This window comes from Leucopleurus acutus, assembly GCF_964270905.1.
Source record: "Leucopleurus acutus genome assembly, chromosome: 11".
Taxonomy (NCBI): Eukaryota; Metazoa; Chordata; class Mammalia; order Artiodactyla; family Delphinidae; genus Leucopleurus; species Leucopleurus acutus.
In genome coordinates, this window is record NC_139152.1 from 59,795,376 (window position 1) to 59,812,002 (window position 16,627).

Below are 16,627 nucleotides of genomic sequence, written 5' to 3' on the forward strand. Positions count from 1 at the left end.
GATGTTCATTCTGTTCATATACTTACTGCCTTGTCATTTTGACTGCTCCTGGCTAATGTTCTCTATCTCAAAATACATGGTTTGGAGGAAATTGGCTTCTGGCTCTTATCATAATAGCACAAATGGCAAGTCTCCAGGTGCCCTAAAGTGCCATAACACAGAGAATATTTGCATATTTAGTCTTACATGGTAAGCAACAGGGGTACCTGCCATTGTTAGAACACAGCTCAGAAAGCTGTCAAGAGAATTCCCCATTCTGAAATGTTCATGATATTAAATTACTCAATCTAATATATGGTCGAATTATTTTCTAAGAAATAGGAAAGTGTTAGTCTAAATTATGGAAATATTCTACATATTCACTTGGTATACTTGTTTAAAGCAAAATTATTCCCTTTGGTGTCATTTAGCAATGTTTTAATTTATCTTTTCCTCATACATTTTTTTTTACCCCTAGAAACCCATACACTACATATAATGCAATACTGTGCTATGTCATATACTATGTTAGAACAGTTGTTTCTGAAAATACAGAGAAGACAGGAAATAGATAATTGTATGAAATATATGTGATTATCAAAGTCATCTTTATGAATAACCATGCAATTAAAATGTGTAGAGTTTCTGTAAGTATTCTGATTGCTAATATGCTCTATGGTAAAGTCCACTCACATGAGAAGGTAAAAATAAAATAATTTTTCTCCAAGAAGAGAAGCTTTAAAATCTCCTGTTTCTAAGATCAAGGCTACTCTATCATTTATAAAACCACTACAACTTTTTCCATTTCCAACATCAGTAGAAACAAGATAGTCAAAGCAAAAGAAACTGATTTCACAGTTATTGTTTTTCTCTGATTTGATTTAGCTTGTGGTTTTCATACCTATAATTTTAAGAACTACAGGATTTAAAAATTGTAGGCACACACAAGAAATGTAACATTGAACATCAGTAAATGACAGTCTTGTGTTCATATGTTTTTGCCATATCATTGTCTATCTGCTACATTAAAGACAATTACAGAATTTTTAATATAGTAATATGTCAATCATAGCTTTTGGACTTAGAAATGAAAATACCATGCCGGAGAAAAATTTCCAGTTCTTTCAGTAAGAATTAATATAAATGAGGAAATCTGATGTCCTTTGTCAATGATGATTTTTAGGCTAAACAGCCATGTTAAATGTATTTGGAAAGTAAATTTACTGAACTTAAAAATATTTTTGAATCTTTCAGTTTATAATAAAATTCTGGCATATTATTTAGACAGCTAAAATAAAGAATGAGAAGTTTCTAACAAATATCTCAAAACTTACATATAGTTGCTTTCATTTTTTCTATTATCTTCCTTTAATAGACTTTTCCCCTTAGATTGAAATTCAGAGCATGGAGCTAGAAGGAAATTCACTGTGGTCTTAGTATGAGAGCCAAAGGACTTGCTGAAACCCTGAGGTAATACTGGGAAGTGAATCACTATGCACTGATTTCGGGCTGAATAGCATATGTCTTTGTGCAGAGTGTTTATATAAGCCTTACCTTAAGAGGCAAAGAAATCAGGATTATGTGAGTTGGGCCTTCAGAAGAGAGACTAAATGGAGCCTATTCAAATCCTCAGGTTTGATTTGTACTGGAAGCATCTGATGGAAGGAAAAAAAAGCAGACATTGTGGATGAGAGTAGGACTGGAAATTAATGGTTGTAACTATGAGACCCATTTATCTTGATATTTTAGTGGTTAAATTTTATAGCAATAAATAAAGTACAAACATAAAAAAAAAGACTGTGCTTTTTTATTGACTTGAATACCAATCAGGGGAAATAAAATGCCTCTGAGTTTAAAAAGAAAGTGGATTTAGTTTTGCTGATCACTGCTGGTAGTAAGCAACCAGCTAGATGTCTCAAATCTCACTTTCAAAAAGCCTATTTTCTATTGGTGATGATAAATTTGTCCCTTGCTTATACTTATCAGTGGGTGTTCAGTTGTTATAGGACATGTGAAGTGATTCAGTTCATTTCTTGGATATTTTCAAAAGCAGGGAAGGATTTCACACTCTGTAGAGTGCTGCTTCACCACAAGTAAAGAATATTACAGCTTATGGGAGTGATAATTAAAGCCAATAATAACCTAGAAGTCTCCTTGCCTCTACAGTGTTGGAAGTAATACTTTGCCATTGTGTACCTGTCTGGCTGAGGATGCTCTCACTGCCTCCTGAATCAAGCTGAAATTGCAATTCAAATGGGAACTGCTAAAATCATATTGCTAAGCTTTCATGTGGAGAGTTAAAATATGCAAATACATGTTGCAATGATGAAGGTAGTGTATAAAGGTAATATATTATACAGGAAAAATAATGAAAGCTTATTTCAAGGTATGATATATCATCTTGTGTACAAGCGAGTAAAAAACAAGTATTTGTAATCAATAAAGAGAATAAACTCACAAAGAAAAATGCCTAGTATATGCCAAATATTGTGGAAATAATGTATAACCCATGCCAAATAGATAGTCTTTGACTGTAATGGGTATTTACTCTTTTTTTTTTTTTTTTTTTATTGCGGTATGAGGGCCTCTCACTGCTGTGGCCTCTCCCGTTGCGGAGCACAGGCTCCAGACGCGCAGGCTCAGCGGCTATGGCTCACGGGTCCAGCCGCTCCGCGGCATGTGGGATCTTCCCAGACCGGGGCACGAATCCGTGTCCCCTGCATCGGCAGGCGGACTCTCAACCACTGCGCCACCAGGGAAGCCCCCTAGTCTTTATTTCCCTTATAAATAAGTGAAAGAACCATGCTTTGTGTTATTAAGAAACAAACTAGATGAAGTATTCCAAATATGATTCAGAGAAAAGAATAGCATTGTCCAAAGAGTAAGTGGGCAGAGAAGTTATGGTTTGGAATGCTTCAGTCATAGAAATAATAGAATCAGAATCCATCAAGAAGTTAACTCCATGTGGTCAGTTGATATGTTTTTGACCCTCATGTATTCAATCTCAAACTTCACACTTTTGTAAAGAAGGGATCAGAAATGTTTCTAAAAGAATTTTATTTTGTACTGTGTGATGGGTTTGAAATGACTGTGTGAGGGAGGTGAGGTAAGAGGAGAGTGGATCAATTTATTAAGCTTTGAGCAGATTGGATTGTAAAAGTTATCTCGATAATTTCTTTGTTTCTGAAAGTGCAGCCTTTGAGAGAAACATACATTGGGATTGATCAAACTTCTACATAAATCTTTGTGTTAAAACGGCCACTTACCCAAATATGGTATGCTACTTAAATATTATCATCTGAATGAATATTAATATAGTGGGGTTCAAATTCAGTATCCACCATAAATATCTATTAAACCTTGGGAAAGTCACAACTTCTTAGCCTCAATTTCCACATTTGTAAATGAAAATCATAATCATCATCATCATAATTTCCAAAACAAAGGATGATTATAAGCATTATATTATTTAGTATATATAACAAGGCCTTGTAATGTTAAGTGTTACACCAAATATTATCTTTATGTAACAATTATTATAATTGAGTAAAAACCCCACTTAAATGACCGTACCAATGTATTTCTCATGCAGTTATGACAACAGTCATTTATTAATTTGAGAAGCACTTATTGTGTATTTATATGGCAATCATCATCCCAGCCTACTGAGATATTAAAATGAATAAAAATATAGTTCCATCTTTTATTATTTAGCCTAAGCCTAGGCTATCATAATGCAGAAAGCTAAGTTAAAGAAGCTTAAAGAAGATGGAAGCTTGTTTCTCTCTTGTGTAACAGTTCTAAGATAGCAGAGAGATCTGTTCCACATTGTTATTCAGAAACCCAGTTTCTTTTCACCTTTTTTCACCATCCCCAACTACATTGTCACAGTTAGGTAGCCACCACATCTAGATTGTAACTGTGGGAAGTAAAGAGAGATTATGTAAGAGGCGTGCCCATTCTCTTAAGGGACCTTGAGTGAAGTGCACTCTTTATATCTGCTTGCCTCCCATCTGAGAAAACTTAGCAAACATGACAATTCTAATTGCAAGGGAGACTGGAAATGTAATATAGATAGGCAGCCAAGTTTCTAGCTATTGCAAGGAAGATGGGAAAAAGGGATTTTGTTTGACAGCTAGCAGTCTCTAACAAATAACCTTCTGAAGCTCCCTGTCTGCTGGAGGAGAACGATAATTACAATGCAGTGTGAAACAGCGGATACAATTATATGCATATAGTTAATTTAAGCAAGTCAGAGAAAGCCTTAATCATCTAAGTATTTTGTTAAATCTCAGTTTCTCTAAATTTGGTCCTTGGCCCAATGGGAACCTCTGACAATGTTTTCACCTGTGTGCAGTGAGGTGAAAAAAATACAACTGATGGAAAAAACATTCTCAAATATAAACTATTTTTATTAAAAAGGTATTTTTATTTTAAATTTATACTCTTCTTAAATTTTGCGGCTAAAATACCCTCTCATGAAATGATAAGATCAGAAACAACTTTTGTTCGATTTTGAATGTCTTTAACTTTCAGCCTCCCCTTTCCACCAACATCTCCCCTTCACCCAAAGTGCATTTGTATGTTGAGCTTCAGACTGTGAAATACAGGGAAAATACAGTGTTCTGTGAATATCTGAGAACCACTTGTCTTTTCTGTATCATTTTCTAAAATATTGTATTTTTGACTGATCAGAAGAAAATATATATTTTGGCACAATATTACTAGAAAATAATTTTTAAAACATTATAGCATGGGTCTCATAAAAATATAAAATAAACACTTGTCAACAATTCATTTAGCTCATTAATTAGTGAGGAAACCAATATGATGTTAAAACCAATGCAAAGGAGAATTCAAAGAACACACATGTTAGGCAATCCAGAATGCTGAAATGAATTTATAAGTAGACACAGAAGTGGTCAATATCCACAAGGCAATGATCAGTTGCATCTTCACCAGACACAATAACATTTATTTATGTTTCTATGGACAATAATAATTTGCATTACAAACATATTTTTATAATTTATAAAACTGCAAATAGCTTAAAAGACAATGGAAAGTGGAGAACTAGAAGAGCACTGTGGACAAGACACCTAGTGATCATTCTTGCCCATTTGCAAGTCAATCACAATATTGCTTGACAATATTAAGGAGTTTTGATGCTTTTTTTCTTCTTGTTTTGACATATATCTTGTCAAAATTTAATAATGTAAACTTATTGTGAAAACATTTGAATCCCTGTTTGAGGAGTAAATAACTACATGTTGTTTATTACAATATTCAGTATATTGCTGATGCCCACAAATTACTATTATTAGTAGTATTTGTTGTAAATGTACACATTTTTAATTAGAATAAGACTAGTATTCTAGTATGATTCAGTAATTAATACAAAGCTTGTGAAATAGCACTTTTATGAGAAATAAGTGTATTTCTGAAAGCAAAAACTTAGTAATGAATGACATTTTTCCATTTTTGCAAATATCTTCTAATGTATGCCTTCGTAAAAGACAGTCAGGTTCTCATATCATCTTCTGTGTCATTGTTTGGTTCAGTTATATGAAGAAAACTCCACCACACATTATTATGCAGTTAGAAAAGGGAGGATCTCTGATACCCTGAAAAAGTCTTGGGACTGTTCCCACTGGGGTTATTGAATCTCATTTTTATGGACTGCTACACTAGTCCATATGCTCACACTCTTCTAGACAATACTAGCTTCTGTCTTCACCCTCATCTAAAGATCTTTATGCCTATTTTATTGAAATTTACCTGCACTTTTTCCCATATACTCTTCCTTCTCCCCATATACTCTTCCTTCTCCCCCTTTCCTTCACATGAAGCGTCTGTGCTCCTTCATAATGGCGGTCTGCTTGCTTGGACCCTTATTTTCACATCTGCTCACCATTCAAGGACATTGCTGCAGCAGTTCTCCTCTCTATGTCTAGCATCATCAATTATTTCCTCTAATACCTCACTCTCATCAACATATACTCACAGTGTTGATCTTCTAATAAAGTCAAATGAAACAAAATGAAGTCAATCTGTCTTGAGTCCACATTCCTGTCTACTTACTGTTCTATTTCTTTGTTAATTCTTAGAGCAAAGACTAGAACTTGCTTATATTCACTACCTCCAATTCCTCTCCTTTTATTTTCATGTGAACCCCCTGCAATAAATCATTTTTTCTTACTTCTCCACAAAAATGCCACTGTCACAGTCAACAGTGACCTCCTCTTTGCTAAATTTGATTGATTCTCTATACCATCTTACTTGACTTAGAAACAACATTTGATGGTTGGTCACTTGCAACTCCTTCAATCATTTTCTTCATTTGTATTTCAGGACTCCCTTTTGGTATTTTTCTTTTTTTTTTTTCTTTCTTTCTTTTTTTTTTTTTTGCAATACGCGGGCCTCTCACTGTTGTGGCATCTCCTGTTGCAGAGCACAGGCTCCGGACGCGCAAGCCCAGGGGCCATGGCTCACGGGCCCAGCCGCTCCGCGGCATGTGGGATCCTCCCGGACAGGGGCACAAACCCGTGTCCCCTGTATTGGCAGGCGGACTCTCAACCACTGCACCATCAGGGAAGCCCGGTATTTTTCTTCTTGACTTGCCACTTATACCCAGCCTCTTTGCTGACTCTCCTCATCTCTCCTACTTACATATTTAGAGAAATATGTAAAGAAACCTCAGTTCTCAGATTTCTTCAGTTCTGAATTTATATTCATGCCCCTGACAATGTCAAATTTTATCTCCTCTGAACCTCAGAATCAAATATCCAAATATAATCCACAAATCTACTGGACTGCCTAATAAGTATCTAAAAATTTCACATATCAAAAACCATACTAACAATTCCCCCTCCAATTATTCTGATTTTCCCCATCTTGACAAATGCCACTTCATCTTTCAGTTATTCAGACCAAAATCTGTACCTTACTGTAAGGTTGCAAATAAGAATCTAGAATGTGACGTATCAGAGAAGTCAAAAATATAACCAAAGGAAAAAAAATCAATAATGCCCAAAATATTATTCTATGTATTAGTTTTCTAGGCTGCATAACAAAGTGCCAAAAATTAGGTGGTTTAAAAAATAGAAAGTTACTATCTCACAGTTTTGAAGGCCAGAAGACTAAAATCAAGGTGTCAGCAGGGTCATACTCCCTTAGAAGATTCTAAGGAAGTATCTATATTAGGCCTCTCTTCTAGCTTCTGGTAGCCTTTGTCATTCCTCCCTTGTAAATTTGGCTGTCTTTTGTATTTCCTCACATGGTATTCTCTCTGTGCATGCATGTCTGTGTCCAACTTTCTTATCAGTCATAAAAGGACATCAGTCATATTGGAGTAGTTTCAACCCTACTCCAGTAAAACCTCTTCTTAATTAATTACATCTGTAATGACCCTATTTCTAAATAAGGTCACATTTGAGGTACTGGTGATTAGGACTTCAGCATATGAATTTTGAGGAGGAAACAATTCAACCTTTAACATCCTACAAAGTAGAATTCAAGAAAGATATAATATTATGAGAAAATAAATTTGTATTCATAATCCATAATGAATCAGTGATAATTATGTGTCAAATAATATAGCTGCAACATAAATAAAACAAAATATTTTAGCATACAAGAAAAATTCAAAGAAATATAAATTAATTGGGAGATATTTAGCAAATATCTTTCAGTATATGACAAGTCAGGCAATCAAAATAAATAGAGAAATGCACTTAGATAATATAAAAATAAAATTAAGTAGTAGATATATAACAAATTACTTCACTAACAAATGAAATAAACTTATTTTATTTTTAGGATCTACCAAATATTTCAAAAACATAGATCATATATTTGGTCAAATAATAATATGTATATGATGCTAGTATGTTCTAGGCTCTGTTCAAGTAATAATTCTGTGCTATTCACAATAATGTTACATAGAGCAAGAAGTTTACAAAAGTTTAAAGTTTAAAAACTGCCAGCAGTATATTTTTAAAAAATAGGTTGAAGGCAAGTAGGTTTAAGGGTAAAAACATATGACCTATGAATTCACAAATGAACTCATATCTTAAAATTGCAGTACTTTATTATTCACCAATAAAAAAGACACAATCTAAGCATTAAGCTCAAGAAGTAAATAATAAATGTAACTGCAAAAATACGTAATACAAATAATTAACCAGAAAGCAGACAATATATAGAACAAAGACATAAAGTAAAATGGACTAATACCTGGAAATATGCTTTAAAAGAAAAGAAACAGATAAAAAGTAAAATTGTGAACAAATATTGACTCTATTTAAATAATTATTTTAAAAATTTTGCATTTATTATCTTTCTAATTGATTTTGAATAAATTCAATTTATCAATCTAAACTTCTCATTATATTCATTTGCAAATTAAATTCAATGAGTCCTCTGGAAAACGTAAATAAAATACACTCTGTATTCAACCTAAAGGGACCTATACTTGAAGAAAATTACTTCTACAACGGGCCATGGACGCAGAGGATTCTTTAGGTGAGTTTTTTCACACTTTCAAACATGATTATCAGCCTATAACATGTTTCAGGGAATGAAGAAAATAAGGAAAGACAGACAGAGAGCCCTCTATTTAGCTATATTAATCTTTATACAAAGTTTGAAAAGATAGAACCAAAAATATCAGTGACTAATGTCACTCAATGTAAATGTGGACATTCTAAATAAACTATCAGCAAGCCAAAGTCTGCATAATATTTAATATACATGTAATTTTGTCCTACATTTTAAAAAAAATTTTGCCTGCCTTTTATCTCTTACCACTACCTCTGTTAACAGTACTCTGTTTTTGTTTTATAAAAAAATCTTTTACATTGTCATGTGTACTTTTTTGAAGCTGTAGACCAGAACTCCCTACTCTTTTGTCACAAGAGTGAAAAAAATGAAGAAATCTGGCTTATCAGTCTATTTTATTCTTCCCAGTTACACATTTTCATTACATGTCAATAAATTTCCTCCCTTTTTAATAATCTCTTACATGTGAGTTTCTGTTACATGAAACCAAAGCTAAAAATATATAAAACAATTAAAATCCACCACAAAAAAATAAGATTTATCTAGGAATTTAATGATAGTTTATTAATGAATCATTATTAATCATTTATCATATCAATAAGAAAATATTACCTCAAGAGAACCTGAATGCCATTTAATAATCTTTACTAATATTAACAAATAAAAAAAACATAAATGCAGGTGAATTTCCTTAAAATTGTGTAAAACATGTACTTTAAATCAAGAGCCATCATGAAACTTAATGATGATGCACAAAAAAATCATACTCATTAAAACCAAGAGGAAAGCAAAGATGTCTGCAATTGCTGTTATTCATTAATATGATTCTGGATATTTCTGGCCAATGCATGAATAAATGAAACAGAAATAAGAGATAAAACTCTTAAAAAGGAAAGTATAAAAATTTTCAAATGTCACAGTTATATATCTAGAAGCCCTAGAGAATCAACTGAGAACTATTAGATTTAATAAGAAAGTTTATTAACAGCTAGTTATATAATTAATATACTTGTCATAATATCTCTAATCATCTGAATTGGTAATAGGTGTCTGTGGAAGGTAGTAGTGGGGTGTGTGTGGACAAAGCCTTCACTTTAATATCCAAATAATATGCCATAGAAACCATCATTCATGTTGAAGGGAGTCAACTCCACCACCCCAGTATTCCTGAGAATTCCCCAGGATGGGTGTCTTTACATCCCACAAAACTATCCTTCTGAAGTGTCTCCACTTAACTCTTTTGTTTCTGTAAGTAGTTATCCAAGTTGCTGCAGCTCTTCCTACTCTATTATGCTTCAAAATATTCTCTTAATTCCCCAAATTACACCTAAAACAAACCTATCTTGTTTAAAAAAAAATTATCAGATGTTTGAAGACAACATAAAGGAATTACAATCCATAGAATGAAATCTAAAAAGCAGATAATCAGGTCTCATTTTTCCTCTAGTCCACTGGCTAGAACCCACCTAGAGGTCCCTTTTCCTTGGATTTAGTCTGAACAATATTCTCCTGTTTAAAATCTGTCTCTATAGATTCATAGATTAGAAGAACTCAATTTCCAACAAGGTGCCCTGTCTCCGGACAAATGAAAAAGAATGAAGGAAAAGAAAAGAAAAAACATATACAGCTAATAACCTTATCAGAGATGCCCCTGTGTCTTGAATGAAGATGTAGTTCATTATTAAACAAAATGCTTAATATCTCAGTCAGAAGCATCAGTCTTTGGACACCATCCCATATTCAGAACTTCCTTTATATTTGTATGAATAAAAAGGCTTGATAGTATGGTTAATGTAAAGAAGAAGGGAGAAGATGCCTTAAAAAAAAAAAAAAAGGCTAGCTTCTACCTTCAAAGCCATGGGAAAAGAAAGTGCAGGCAATTTCAGAATAGCATTTTGCCTTGACTACTATCCATCAAGTAAGTATTCAGACCTGTTGGGTTTAATCTCAGGTTACTCAAACTTAACGTTTTGAAACAGCAAAATTCTATCATCCTCCCTAACCTATAAATGCAAATTCTAACCTTCCATTAGTTCTGGAAAAATACTATGGAGTTATTTTTAACTCCACTCTAGTTTACCACCACATCTAATTCATTATCAAAACTTGTTGCTTCTATATTCAATATATCCAGAATCAATCATTTGCCACCACAACTACTACTATATCACAGATCCAAGCTGCAATTAGCTCTTGACTGCATTATTGCAATAGCCCCTAACCGATATTCATTCTTTTAGGCATGTACCCACAGCACTGATGACTGGTTACCAAAAAGGTTATATATCTCTTTTAATCAAACAATCAAATAAATAGTTTTCTATGTCACTTAAAATAAAAGCCAAGTTCCATACAACGGTCTAAACGTCCTATAATATCTGGCACCATCCTCACTTCTCTGATGTCATCTTCAACCATTTTCCTTTTTATACAAGCCTTCTTTTCATTTCTTATATACACCAAATCTGCTTTTCCTGGAACATCTTTCCCTTACATATCTGCAGGCTCATTCTAGCACTTTCATGATCAGTAGCACTCCTTCTCCCCTTTAGATTGTTCCTCACCATTTCTTTATCCATTTATCACCATTTTACAGAATATATATATATTGTTTACTTTTATATTGTTTGTCTTGTCCCTACTAGAATATAAGCTCTATGAGGACTGAAATACTAGGGTGTAGTGCAGTATCTAATGTTTTATCCTCAATGATCATTTGTTGTATAAATGAATAAATATATCACACGTCACATTAGTATACAATACAAGCCAAAAAAATCAGTGTAAAAATTCTACAAGGAGAAATGAAGTTCAAAAACTAATAATAGGGCTTGCCTGGTGGCGCAGTGGTTGAGAGTCCGCCTGCCGATGCAGCGGACTCGGGTTCGTGCCCCGGTCTGGGAAGATTCCACATGCCGCGGAGTGGCTGGGCCTGTGAGCCATGGCCGCTGAGCCTGAGCATCTGGAGCCTGTGCTCTGCAATAGGAGAGGCCACAACAGTGAGGGCCCACGTATCCCAAAAAAAAAAAAAAAAAAAAAAAAAAAACTAATAATATAGCAGTGTGTACATGTCAGTCCCAAACTCCCAATTGATCCTCCCCACCCTCCCTCCACTCCAAAACCATAAATTTGTTCTCTAAGTCTGTGAGTGTTTCTGTTTTGTAAATAAGTTCTTTTGTATCATTTTTTTCAGATTCTGCATACAAGTGATATCATATGATATTCGTCTTTCTCTGTCTGACTTAACTTCACTTAGTATGATAGTCTCCAGGTCCATCCATGTTGCTGCAGATGGCATTGTTTCACTCTTTTTAATGGCCGAGTAATATTCCATTGTATATATGTACCACATCTTCTTTATCCATTCATCTGTTGATGGACATTTAGGTTGTTTCCATGTCTTGGCTATTGTAAACAGCACTGCAATGAATATTGGGGTGCAAGTATCTTTTGGAATTATGTTTTTCTCCAGGTATATGCCCAGGAGCGGGATTGTGGGGTTATATGGTAGTTCTATATTTAGGTTGTTTTTTTTTTTTCGATACGCAGGCCTCTCACTGTTGTGGCCTCTCCCATTGCGGAGCACAGGCTCTGGACGCGCAGGCTCAGCAGCCATGGCTCATGGGCCCAGCCGCTCCGCGGCATGTGGGATCTTCCCAGACTGGGGCACAAACCCGTGTCCCCTGCATCAGCAGGCAGACTCTCAACCACTGTGCCGCCAGGGAAGTCCTATTTTTAGTTTTTTAAGGAACCTCCATACTGTTCTCCATAGTGGCTGTACCAGTGTACATTCCCACCAACAGTGTAGAATGGTTTCCTTTTCTCCACACCCCCTCCAGCATTTATTGTTTGTGGATTTTTTGATGATAGCCATTCTGACTGGTATGAGGTTGTATCTCATTGTAGTTTTGATATGCATTCTCTAATAATTAGCAATGTTGAGCATCTTTTCATATGCCTCTTGGCCATCTGTATATCTTCCTTGGAGAAATGTCTATTTAGGTCTTCTGCCCATTTTTTGATTGGGTTTTTTGTTTGTTTTTTTTTTTGACATTGAGCTGCTTGAGCTCTTTGTAAATGTTGGAGATTAATCCCTTGTTGGTTGCAATCGTTTGCAAAGATTTTCGCCCATTCTGTGGGTTGTCTTTTCATTTTGTTTATGGTTTCCTTTGCTGTGCAAAAGCTTTTGAGTTTAATTACGTCCCATCTGTTTATTTTTGGTTTTATTTCCATAATTCTAGGAGACGGATGGAAAAAGATATTGCTGCAATTTATGTCAGAGTGCCTATATTTTCCTCTGAGAGTTTTATAGCATCTGGTCTTACCTTTAGGTCTTTAAGCAAGTTTGAGTTTATTTTTGACATATACACACTGTTATATTTAAAATAGATAACCAGAAAGGTTATAGCACAGGGAACTCTGCTCAGTACTCTGTAATAACCTAAGTGGGAAAAGAATTTGAAAAAGAATAGATAGTATATGTATAACTGAATCACTCTGCTGTACACCTAAAACCAATACAACATTGTTAATCAACTATACTCCAATGTAAAATAAAAATAAAAATTAAATAAATGAATTAAAGTAAGTAAGTGAAAAAGGAAAAAAAGAGAAGAACAAAACAATCCAGAAATAAGTAAGGGACACCTTAATCAGAATAGAAATCAAAATCAGTATTCTAGAATACAGCCGCAGCAACAAATAATGTAAAAGGAAAAGTATAGATTTGATCAACAAAAACACAATCTGGTTCATTGAAATCTCATAAAATAGTCAAACAATTGGCAATTCACAAAGAGGAGAGTCACAAATAAATATTAGGAATGAGAAGTGAGTCTCACTAAAGAAATAGTAGTAATTTTTTTTTTTTTTTTTTTTTGTGGTACGCGGGCCTTTCACTGTTGTGGCCTCTCCCGCTGCGGAGCACAGGCTCTGGACGCGCCGGCTCCGTGGCATATGGGATCTTCCCACACTGGTGCACGAACCCGTGTCCCCTGCATCGGCAGGCGGACTCTCAACCACTGCGCCACTAGGGAAGTCCAGTAGTAATTTTTAAACTTAAATACTATATGCAAGTATATACAAAAATTTTGAAAAATCTAGATTAAAGGATGATTTTCATATAGATATGCAAGAGATATAGGAAAATAATAAGTGAAGAGGTTTGAATGCTGTCAAAGAAAATGAGAATGTAGACTGAGAGCTATTCTGCAGTCAGAAGGGTAGAAACTTCAGAGGGAAGTGCTCCTCAGCTTTACTGTCAGGGAAAATTCAAGTAAGCAAGGGTTCCATGAATGACTGGATTTGGTAGTTTGGAATTATTTGATCGTAATATCTAATACCCCTCTGTGTTGTCAGTAATTGTGGGTTTCTGAGGGTGTACAAACTTGAGCCTAAGTAGACCCCTGCTATGCCTTAGAAGGAATTGCCTTACAAAATGTGTGGCCTTAGTGCTACTGGTGGTGGTGTCTGGCTGTAAGGTCACTGACCTCAAATGTTTAAAAAAAAAAACGCTTTATAGAAAAAAAGAAGTAATAATAACTGCTATACAGTTTATATCAATCTAGCTTAAAGAATAAAATGTTAATAAAGTATCTCATAAACACATAAAAGCATTCAAAAGAGTCACACCTGTGTATCTACACTGCATAAGTTCCAATAATATCCACTCTTCCTGATTCTCAGAAATATACTCGTGGGCATTATATTTCTTACCATCTTACAATGAAGATGTAATCCTTATGAATATAAGGATTATTTTCAGTTCATCAAAAATTAACACCTCCTCTGAAAGTATAAATTCAGTGACAGCATCAAAAGCTCCTTAAAAATGCGATATAACTACTCTATTTAAAAAGTTCTATTTTACTTTAAATATTTCCATCCTTATTATTGATTTCATTTCCAGCTGTCATTTCTTTTCAATATCTGTTTATTTTTTTCAGATTTATAAAATTGTGTTGCAAAATGCATCTTTATTCTAAATAAATTGTTGAAGATCAAATTATTTTAGAATACTACCCTAAATCAACAGTTTATAAAGGCAATATCCAAACATTAGAAATATAATTACATATAGACAAATAATTGACACACTGTATTGTATTGGGTTCACATGTGTGAATATAAGTCATACAGGAAGAAAGACTTCTCCATTAGTAAACTTTTTATTTTACTAGATCTTTTTCCTGGAAATCACCCATGACTATGGTACAATCCTTATCCTCTTGGAAATTCCACCACAATGTCTTTTATTATTTTTATTTTTTTAGGTATATCTAGAGGAATGTATTTAGAAGGATTCTTTCTATTACCTATATCTATTCCCTAGACATCTAACATGAGTGTCTACAATCTTTTAGGATTTGTGCTATTCACCTAGTTTACAAAATCATTATGTTAGCTTCTTTGAAACGAGTCTTTCAGATTACCTCAGACGACAAGGGTTCAAAGTAAAAATACATTAGATTATAAATAATATCAGAAAATTGCAAGACAGTGAAAACCAACATTCAGTATGAATCGGGATCTAATAGGAAATCTAGTGGTTGGACAGTGGTAACCCAACAGCATTTCTGACAGTTGGCCTTGAAAGATGGAATTTCAACAGATGGAGAAGGCATCCCACATATTAGGTATTATTGACCTTCAGACACACATAAGAAGAGAAAATAAAATCACTTCTGAGCTCTTGGACCTTGGGATTGGGTAGTATTTCCAAACATGAAAGTCAAAAAGAAAGAATACAGTTTTGAACAGAATGTTGTGAGAGTGGATTTGATCATGCAGCATTTTTTTTCCCTTTGATGTGGGGAAAAAGTGGAATTCCTGCAAGAAATCAGCATAATCTGTTAGTAACATAACACTAGAATTATTTTACAAGGAGTACAGCCATCCTACACACTTACATTTACTCCCATTTCCTTCCCTTTGGTGCTTTTTTTCTGCACGGGGAAATTTATACCTTTTCTTCGTGAGCTTTTCAAGCAATATTCTTTAGGATATGCTTCTGAAGACTTTCAAAATTATATTATCCTCTTGAAGGAAACTATAAATCTGTGAACTCATAGATTGAGGAAGAGCTAAAATATTCTCAAAATCTATATATTTTCTTCTCCTATAATTTCTGTTTTTTCCAATTTATCAGTAGCTTTTTCTAGAGCCAATACAACTTCTTATTTTTAAATCTGTACTCCTTTAGCAAGAACCATATCTTATCATTTTATTTACTGACATCTTGAAATAAGAGGCCAATAAGCATTCTTTCCTTGAATTGGCTCAAGTTCGTAATCTATATATTATTTTCTTAAAGAACTCTAACTTCAGTCTTCCTTAAATATTTGATCATGTTCAAAAAAGAGTACCTATCATTTACTGAGTGGTTTCTGTTACAGGGATACTATGAGTTAAATTGTGGACACCACAAATTCATATCTTATAGCCCTAACTGCTAGAACCTGAGAAAGTGACCTTATTTGGAAATAGGGCTGTTGCAGATGTAATTAGTTTAGAAAGGGTCATTAAGATGGGCCCTAATTCCAATACAAATGTGTTCTTATAAAAATAAAATAGGATACAGAGAGAATGCCATGTGAAGACCAAAGCAGAGAAGTACAAGCCAAGGAATACTAAAAATTGCCAGAAAACCAGCAGAATCTAGGGGAGAGGAACTGAAAAGATTCTCCCTCGGCACCCTTAGAGGGATTGTGTTTATGACTATAACACAGAAATCCTCCCTCGTTTCCAGCTTGCTGCCCTGCAAAATTCAGAGTCAAGACTGCCACATCAATCAACTCTTACCACAGTCTCCAGCCTGCCAGCCAGCCCTACATATTTTGAATGGCCAGCCTTTAGAACTGTGTGATTGAATTCCTCAAAATAAGTATTATCTCTTTGATAGACAGACAGATAGATAGATAGATTCTAGATAGATAGCAATATATATCTATATCTGTCTATATCTATATCCATATATTTATATGAGAGAGGTCCTATTGGTTCTCTTTCTCTGGAGAACCCAGAGTAATACAAAGAAATTATGTAATAGCCTAATAAGGAAGTTATAATTGCTCTCATTTTACATATAATT